General features: G+C 32.4%; 3 long non-coding RNA genes across 4 annotated transcripts; 1 reads left to right on the top strand and 2 right to left on the bottom strand.

Annotated features, from left to right (window-relative positions):
- Positions 1-827: 827 nt before the first annotated feature.
- LOC135749523 (uncharacterized) lies at positions 828-2,064 on the bottom strand. Its single transcript, XR_012335255.1, has 3 exons — positions 1,254-2,064; positions 1,068-1,171; positions 828-963 (listed from the first exon to the last, which is right to left on the bottom strand). It is a non-coding gene; the product is annotated as an uncharacterized lncRNA (long non-coding RNA).
- A 74-nt stretch (positions 2,065-2,138) lies between these two features.
- LOC135749415 (uncharacterized) lies at positions 2,139-3,735 on the top strand. 2 transcript variants are annotated; one of them, XR_010532372.2, is made up of 4 exons: positions 2,139-3,074; positions 3,173-3,306; positions 3,389-3,492; positions 3,595-3,735. It is a non-coding gene; the product is annotated as an uncharacterized lncRNA (long non-coding RNA). The 2 variants fall into 2 exon arrangements; XR_012335254.1 differs by having other exon boundaries at positions 2,139-3,306.
- On the bottom strand, positions 3,649-7,160 carry LOC135749416 (uncharacterized). Its single transcript, XR_010532374.2, has 3 exons — positions 6,646-7,160; positions 6,078-6,214; positions 3,649-3,789 (listed from the first exon to the last, which is right to left on the bottom strand). It is a non-coding gene; the product is annotated as an uncharacterized lncRNA (long non-coding RNA).
- Positions 7,161-9,900: the final 2,740 nt, after the last annotated feature.

The following is a 9,900-nucleotide window of genomic DNA, read 5'->3' as shown; positions in this document are numbered from 1 at the left end:
TCGCAGCGCGCTCCAGCGCTTACGTGCAAACACACAGATGATAGAGGGATGATTCAACAGTTCTTAGTTAAGGTAACAACATATTTTAATATTGAAAATGAGTAGACTATTCCTTTAACATTATTTTACTATAGTAAACTTTATTATAAAAGACTGCTTACATACTATATCACTGTGCAAACTATATGGAAACACCAAATGTAGCACAAAGAAAGTATTAATTGAAATGAATGTTCTACATTATTTCACTATGGTAAACTTTTTTATGAAAGACTGCTTACTTATAAGTGCTATGTTTTTACTTATTAGGTTTTAAGGAGAATGCAACATGTTCCAGGGCCTCTTACCTGCGTGATTCATCATCCAGGTTTTGCACAAATTGTCTAAATCCCTACACACAGAACATTATTGTACTGACTATAAGCCTTTGAGGTGCAGGACTAGAGTAAGTTTTATTACATTTTTAAACCAATAACATTAAAGTATCATTATAGTAACAGAGTACCCAAAAGAACAAAAGATGTAACTTTAAAGAAAATATAATAGTCAGTCAAAAGTTTTTTTTATTAATTACAAATATATATTTAAATGTTAAACAATATACAAATAAACATACTTTAGTAACCATATTGTGCTCTTGTTTCAAAAATTGTTCAATTCATTTCTTACAGCTATCTATTCAGATAAATGGCATATCAAAGCTTTGTCAGCTGGTGCTATTTAAGACGACACTATAAGGTTATCATCCTGTCGTGTGTTGTTCTCCAGATACGCTTGGAGCTTCCTGATCAGATCGGTCACAATTTTGGCTTTCGACGACCCCTGCACTGAAGATGGCATGCAATCACGTCCTCCTTTGAAGGTCTCTCAAACTGTGATGCCAGGTCCATTGGAATCGGGGTTTCCTTCAGCTTATCTTCAAATACCTCATCAAACACAAGCCTGATCACATCCTCCACATAACTGTAGAAATATTGCAGTCAATAAATCTTTTGTTTTGATCATTTATTTCCCTGCTTCATACATTAAGTTTTTAATTATTTGAAATAAAAAACATTACTGCTTACGGTATGTCACTTGTGTGTTTTGGGAACATAGCCTTGTACTTTCCCTCTCCTGCTTTTGTTACGGCTTGGTGACATTGTAATGTATGGCTGCAAGGTACAAATACCTGTAAAATATAAACAAGCAATTAATTTATTGTAAAAGTAAATACTACTTTATTTAACACAGTTACTAAAATACTTAAATACCTGCACAGCATTCCAATAAATGAGAAAATCAAATTTTTTTTGCTGCAAATCTGAAATCTCAGGCTACGGACGGCAAAGGCATCCACTGATGATGGTGATGGAAACATTGTGAAACGATGCTACTGCCTGGGTTCCTATTATTATGCAGAGAAAAAAAACTTTGTCATCATCAGTTATACATCTAAGACTGGTAGTGGTTTCACTAGCTAAATACATCATATGTGTTACACACCTTTGCTCCTCATATGCCAGTCTGACTCCTTGTACTGTGTGTAATGATGTTGCATGTTTGCATACAGTGTAGAAGGATGTGTCCAGCTGCGAATCTAGGATATAGACAAATAAAACAAACATGTATTCAGTCAAAAATACATATTATAACAATAGAGTACAACGACTATAACTCGTTAGACTATTCATTAAAACGTTAATGTATTACATATTACATGCCCCAACATTAGCAACACACATTACGTGTTTACTTCGTTTCAAAATCTAAGAAAGCTTCAAGTAAATACAACAGTAAAATACATATAACTTTAAACACATCATCTGTACTTAGAGTTTCTTGAGTTTGATCATGAGAACAAATTTTACTGGTAACAGTTTAGCTGGCATTTGTATTTGTATTTAGCTTAGCAACTTAGCAAGTTTGTAAACATGTCTAAACCAACATCGATAAAAAAAACGATAGTCTGCATAATTCAACATACACGTGTGTAAATATGGTACGTTGTTTATGAAATACAGTATTACAACACAAAACAATTAGCTTGCAAGCTTAGCTCTACACGCACATTATGTTAATCTCCGGTTACGTAACGTACAGTAAAAGGCAAATAATAAACGTGAATTACTGAATTGCCCTCAAAGACAGGGGTGGGGAGCGCCGAGTCAGAAGAGAGCTAAAATGGCGGAGGTTGTGAGTCCCTGCTTTGACTCTGTTTGCAAACTCTTGTTTCATTGTTTAAGCGATTAAATCTCTCGAGTAGACGCTGTCTCTTTAGATGCGAGGGCAAAATAGCACTTTATGGACTTCCACAGAGGACATCATGTTTAATACGGTTCCGGAAAAATCCAGTCAGAAGTTGTTCACGGAGTTTTCACAATAACTGCTTCTCATGAACCGAAGCTGGATTTGCGCGACGTCTCCTCTTGAAAGTTGGATTACTGTGCACTTCTGGATCACAGGCTGTAAGTATTCACGTTTATTATTTGCCTTTTACTGTACGTTACGTAACCGGAGATTAACATAATGTGCGTGTAGAGCTAAGCTTGCAAGCTAATTGTTTTGTGTTGTAATACTGTATTTCATAAACAACGTACCATATTTACACACGTGTATGTTGAATTATGCAGACTATCGTTTTTTTATCGATGTTGGTTTAGACATGTTTACAAACTTGCTAAGTTGCTAAGCTAAATACAAATACAAATGCCAGCTAAACTGTTACCAGTAAAATTTGTTCTCATGATCAAACTCAAGAAACTCTAAGTACAGATGATGTGTTTAAAGTTATATGTATTTTACTGTTGTATTTACTTGAAGCTTTCTTAGATTTTGAAACGAAGTAAACACGTAATGTGTGTTGCTAATGTTGGGGCATGTAATATGTAATACATTAACGTTTTAATGAATAGTCTAACGAGTTATAGTCGTTGTACTCTATTGTTATAATATGTATTTTTGACTGAATACATGTTTGTTTTATTTGTCTATATCCTAGATTCGCAGCTGGACACATCCTTCTACACTGTATGCAAACATGCAACATCATTACACACAGTACAAGGAGTCAGACTGGCATATGAGGAGCAAAGGTGTGTAACACATATGATGTATTTAGCTAGTGAAACCACTACCAGTCTTAGATGTATAACTGATGATGACAAAGTTTTTTTTCTCTGCATAATAATAGGAACCCAGGCAGTAGCATCGTTTCACAATGTTTCCATCACCATCATCAGTGGATGCCTTTGCCGTCCGTAGCCTGAGATTTCAGATTTGCAGCAAAAAAAATTTGATTTTCTCATTTATTGGAATGCTGTGCAGGTATTTAAGTATTTTAGTAACTGTGTTAAATAAAGTAGTATTTACTTTTACAATAAATTAATTGCTTGTTTATATTTTACAGGTATTTGTACCTTGCAGCCATACATTACAATGTCACCAAGCCGTAACAAAAGCAGGAGAGGGAAAGTACAAGGCTATGTTCCCAAAACACACAAGTGACATACCGTAAGCAGTAATGTTTTATTTCAAATAATTAAAAACTTAATGTATGAAGCAGGGAAATAAATGATCAAAACAAAAGATTTATTGACTGCAATATTTCTACAGTTATGTGGAGGATGTGATCAGGCTTGTGTTTGATGAGGTATTTGAAGATAAGCTGAAGGAAACCCCGATTCCAATGGACCTGGCATCACAGTTTGAGAGACCTTCAAAGGAGGACGTGATTGCATGCCATCTTCAGTGCAGGGGTCGTCGAAAGCCAAAATTGTGACCGATCTGATCAGGAAGCTCCAAGCGTATCTGGAGAACAACACACGACAGGATGATAACCTTATAGTGTCGTCTTAAATAGCACCAGCTGACAAAGCTTTGATATGCCATTTATCTGAATAGATAGCTGTAAGAAATGAATTGAACAATTTTTGAAACAAGAGCACAATATGGTTACTAAAGTATGTTTATTTGTATATTGTTTAACATTTAAATATATATTTGTAATTAATAGGGCCGGGACTTTAACGCGTTAATTAAGATTAATTAATTACACAAAAAATAACGCGTTAAACATTTTAACGCATTTTAATCGCACTTATTAACGGAGTCATTCGTAAATGCTACAGACCCTGTTTTAGTTCGAGAACTCCGGGGTTGTGCTGCAGTGTAAATAAAAGTAGACGGAACCTAAACGAACAGCTGATTTTAACGTGACAACGCATCAATTTCAAAGTAAAAATGGTTTGCAACGGAGGTTTTGCCCAATAAACATCTACCAACAAACTACAGATTAGTTTAACATGTATCGTAATGTCTGTTATATGTTAATGTTTGAGTATTGTTGGGTTTAAATATTGTTGTAATGTTGTTTTGTTTCAATTTAATTAGCTTATTACGAGTTTAATTTAAGTTTTGTTTGCTACTTTAAAACAAATTTCGTTTCAAATAATTTGTCTCGTAATTATAAACAATGTTTTGTTGTTAGGTTTTGTGAATATAAATTAAAAAGAACATTAAAAGCAACACCGTGCATCTCATTGATGCATATGCTACCGAATGCCAAAACATGCAGTGAGTAAATCACTTACTTTTCAAAAAATCAGCCTGGCAGTGCCCAGAAATTAAATTTACACGCGCATTTAGAGCATAATGTAGCAGCACGTTTGATTTGCGGTGTTCTTAAGACTTTTAAAAATAAACTTCATATTCATTTTAATAGGCTACTTTGACGGAGGACAAGCACAGAGAACAGCGACGGCAGGTAAAGGAAAAAAGTTAAATGGTGTTTTTCTGACGAATAGAGTCAGTTTGTAAGAACATTTTTAAATTGACTGTAAGATCATCAATATGAACTCTGAACAATGAACTATTATAAACATAACAGCAAGAAAATCTGAAGAGGAACTCGCAACATTAAAGCAATAAGCATTTATGTAGGCTAAAGCTATATATCACCTCTTATTTTTTAATTTAGTTAAGTTTCAATGGTAAGACTAAAGGCGCGTACATTATGCAGCGCTTTTCACATCCGAATCCCACTTAAGAAAACTATAATGTGGAAGTTAAAAATGTGCATAATATATTTTTATATATTTAAATATAGGCTATATAGTATATGTTTTGTTGTTTTTATACGTGAGGTGGGGGATCCGCGCAAATAAGTACCGGAACACAGACAGTCAAAACCCGAGAATCCCGAACCCTGCAATTATTAAACAAATTACTACTTTAAGAAATGCGGGCCAGGAAGCGGGTCGGGTATAATATATATATATTTTTCTTTACGGTCCGAGTTGCGGGCGGGTTAGATGAAAACCTCGGTCGGGTTCTGGTTGTTTTGACCCGCGCATCACTGGTAAGCGTCGATAAGAGCATGGTTGTGTGTAAGCTATGCAACAAGGAATTCACATATCACCGCAGCACATCGAGCCTCAAGTATCATCTCAATGCAAAACATACAGCAGCTAGCGTGGACATTAGCCCGATTCCGGGTACAACGACTTGGTTGATCAAAAATAAACAATATTTTGTTGCTTAAGCTTATGTATTCAGTCATTATTCATGGTACACTCTTAGAACGAATGTGTTAAAAACAACACATTAGTGTTGATTCTGGGACAACACACTAACTGCGTTATCCTGGAATCTCTGTGTTATTATTGAAACAACACATTTTGTGTTACTTTTAACACAACATGTGTTATACTTGAACACAAAATCAACACAAAATGACACATAATGTGTTAAAATTACACATAATGTGTTAAAAGCTTACCGCACAATGATGTGTAAACAATTAACATATCCATCCTTTCTAAGAGTGTATACTAAGAGTGTAAAAAAATTACTTCTTAATGTTCTCAGGTCAAATATTTATATGTGATTAAAATGCGATTAATTTAGATTAATTAATTACAAAGCCTCTAATTAATTAGATTAATTTTTTTAATCGAGTCCCGGCCCTAGTAATTAATAAAAAAAACTTTTGACTGACTATTATATTTTCTTTAAAGTTACATCTTTTGTTCTTTTGGGTACTCTGTTACTATAATGATACTTTAATGTTATTGGTTTAAAAATGTAATAAAACTTACTCTAGTCCTGCACCTCAAAGGCTTATAGTCAGTACAATAAATGTTCTGTGTGTAGGGATTTAGACAATTTGTGCAAAACCTGGATGATGAATCACGCAGGTAAGAGGCCCTGGAACATGTTGCATTCTCCTTAAAACCTAATAAGTAAAAACATAGCACTTATAAGTAAGCAGTCTTTCATAAAAAAGTTTACCATAGTGAAATAATGTAGAACATTCATTTCAATTAATACTTTCTTTGTGCTACATTTGGTGTTTCCATATAGTTTGCACAGTGATATAGTATGTAAGCAGTCTTTTATAATAAAGTTTACTATAGTAAAATAATGTTAACAAATGAAATAGTTTTATAATCATTTCAACAAATACTTTCTATGTGCTACATTTGGTGTTTCCATATAGTTTGCACAGTAATATAGTATGTAAGCAGGCTTTTATAATAAAGTTTACTATAGTAAAATAATGTTAATAAGTGAAATAGTTTTATAATCATTTCAAAAAATACTTTCTATGTGCTACATTTGGTGTTTCCATATAGTTTGCAAAGTAATGTAGTACGTTATAATTACCTTTTGGATGTCTTTGCAACACATTTTCGTCTTCGTTTAGCATTCTGGCAGAGCTAAGGACACCTAAAAAAGTTAAATCCAATCGCGTTCATTGACGGAGATCGTTTATATCGTAACGGCCGTCTGAACTCTCTGGATCGAGCTTGAAGTGGTAAGGCAGTACAGACACCATCGTTTATAGAGAAATATAGCGCTTGTTTACGTTGCCTGTGACTCTCAGTCAGAACCGGAAAACCCACGCGTAGTCAGGGGCGTAACCTTTCAAACACACGCCGAACCCAGTTGACCAATAACAGTTGAGTAGTCATCTGACCAATCCGAATACACTAGACATTTTGGGAGGCGGAGACAGGAACTAAATCCGAGCGTTTTCCAGACATGCAGAAATCGGTGAGGTATGTAAGCAATTTATAAGACTCACAGTGCATTAGTTCAAGTTTTAATAACATGTATGTACTATGGGATATTACAATAACGTGCTAACGTGCTAATTTATTAGCATAATTGGTGCTCTTTAATTATATTATTTTCATAGTCACCGAGTCCCACTCCGGCCCTGATTTTAAGTGCACTGTAAAAAAAAAATCCGTAAAAAAACGGTAAATCTCTGGCAGCAAAGTTGCCAGAGAAATTCTGTCAAATTACGGGAAAAAAATGTTTTTCAAAATAACATACAAAAACCCTTAAAATACAGAGAATCTTTTACAGTCATAATTCATTAAATTACAGAATATTACTGTTAATAACTGTTATAAAACTGTATAAAAACGTAAAAAGTATGTGAAAATACATGAAAAACAACTACCTTTCAGGTTAATCTCTGTAAAAATACGGCTTTTATTAGTTACTTTATTAAGTTACTCTGTATTTATACAGTAATATTCTTTTTAAATACAGTTTATCTATGTAAAATAACTAAAAAAGACCTGCATAAAAACATAGTAAGTATGTGAAAATACATCAAAATACAACTACTTTTCAGATTAATCTCTGTAAAAATACAGCTTTTATTAGTTACTTTATTAAGTTACTCTGTATTTATACAGTAATATTCTTTTAAAAAACAGTTTATCTTTATAAAATAACTAAAAAAAACTGTATAAAAACGTAAAAAGTATGTGAAAATACATGAAAAACAACTACCTTTCAGGTTAATCTCTGTAAAAATACGGCTTTTATTAGTTACTTTATTAAGTTGCTCTGTATTTATACAGTAATATTCTTTTAAAATACCTAAAAAGACCTGTATAAAAACGTAATAAGTATGTGAAAATACATGAAAAACAACTACTTTTCAGGTTAATCTCTGTAAATGTACGGCTTTTAATAGTTATTTTATTAAATTGCTCTGTGTTTATACAGTAATATTCTTTTAAAACACAGTTTATCTTTGTAAAATAACTAAGAAGACATGTATAAAAACGTAGTAAGTATGTGAAAATACATGAAATACAATTACTTTTCAGGCCAATCCCTGTAAATATACGGCTTTTATTAGTTATTTTATTAAATTGCTCTGTGTTTATACAGTAATATTCTTTTAAAATACAGTTTATCTTTTTAAAATAACTAAAAAGACCTGTATAAAAACGTAGCAAGTATGTGGAAAATACATGAAAAACAACTGCTTTTCAGGTTAATCCCTGTAAATATACGGCTTTTATTAGTTACTTTATTAAGTTGCTCTGTATTTATACAGTAATATTCTTTTAAAATACCTAAAAAGACCTGTATAAAAACGTAATGAGTATGTGAAAATACATGAAAAACAACTACTTTTCAGGTTAATCTCTGTAAATGTACGGCTTTTAATAGTTACTTTATTAAGTTGCTCTGTATTTATAAAGTAATATTCTTTTAAATCACAGTTTATCTTAGTAAAATAACCAGGAAAATTTCATAAAAACGTAATCAGTATGTGAAAATGCATGAAAAACAACTACTTTTCAGGTTAATCTCTGTAAAGGTATGGTTTTTATTAGCCATTTTATTAAAAGACATGTATAAAAACGTAATAAGTATGTGAAAATACATTGTTAAAAAACAGTTTACTCTTAAATATAGCTTATCTTTACAAAACAACTAAGAGCAATGTATGAAACCCAATAAGTACATAAAATCAAAGACTAAAATATTACAAACATATTTTAACAAAATGATTGGACAATAGAAAAATAATCATAGTATGTTAAATAGCTCAAAAGTAGCTACATACATAATCTGTAAATTAAGGTATTTAGTTGTCGTTATATAAAACAGCCATGTCTACCAACATTAATTTTGTGTTAAAATATAGCCAATCTCATGTATAGTAACTAAGAAATGTTATTTCTTGCAGTAAAATAAAAACTATAAAAAATGTATAGGGTACCTCCTTTAAAACAGAACAGTCATTTTAGTCAATTGTAACCAGTATTTAATGTTAACTGGACAGTAGAAATACAAGCAAACCATGAAAAAACAGCTACATTATGATAATTAATAAAATAATTGTGTCAAATAAAATGTTTTACTGGCAAAATAAAAACATTTCATTGAGGAAACATTTCAGGACTTTTCTCCACTCAATGGACTTCAATAACTTTATAATCAAAATTATCTAGCTTCTGCAAGACGACAGTATGCATTCATATGGTGTCAGAAGAATTGTCCATCTTATATTACACAGATTTCAGATTAAAAACAGTCTACTATTTCCACACCTGGGTTGCCATGGTCATCCGATGTAGATCCACAAGCACAGGTTTTTCTATAATCTGAAATCACAAAAGAAGGAAATATTTAAAAAAAAAATAAACTATTAAAATTTAGGGTTAGGACTAACTATGAATAACTCTTGCAGAGTGCACCTTTAAAGTGTAATGGATTAGTTTAAAGGGACACTCCACTTATAAAATAAAATAAAAAACACAGTTTCCACATTTTCCCGCTCCCTTAGAGTTAAACACTTGATTTTTACAGTTTTGGAATCCATTCAGCCGTTCTCCGGGTCTGGCTTTACCACTTTTAGCATAGCTTAGCATAATCCATTAAATCTGATTAGACCATTAGCATTGCATGTTTAAAAATAACCAAAGAGTTTCAATATTTTTCCTATGTAAAACTTAACTTCTGTAGTTACATCATGTACTAAGACCGACGGAAAATTAATTTGTCTTATTCTAGGCAGATATGGTTAGCACTAGGGGTGGGCGATATCTCGATATTCGACCTATAACAATATATTATTGGGCCTCGAAATGGATTTTGACATAT

The sequence above is a fragment of the Paramisgurnus dabryanus genome, chromosome 16, assembly GCF_030506205.2.
Source record: "Paramisgurnus dabryanus chromosome 16, PD_genome_1.1, whole genome shotgun sequence".
Taxonomy (NCBI): Eukaryota; Metazoa; Chordata; class Actinopteri; order Cypriniformes; family Cobitidae; genus Paramisgurnus; species Paramisgurnus dabryanus.
Note: the sequence above shows the minus strand (reverse complement) of the source record. Positions and strands in the feature narration are given on the sequence as shown.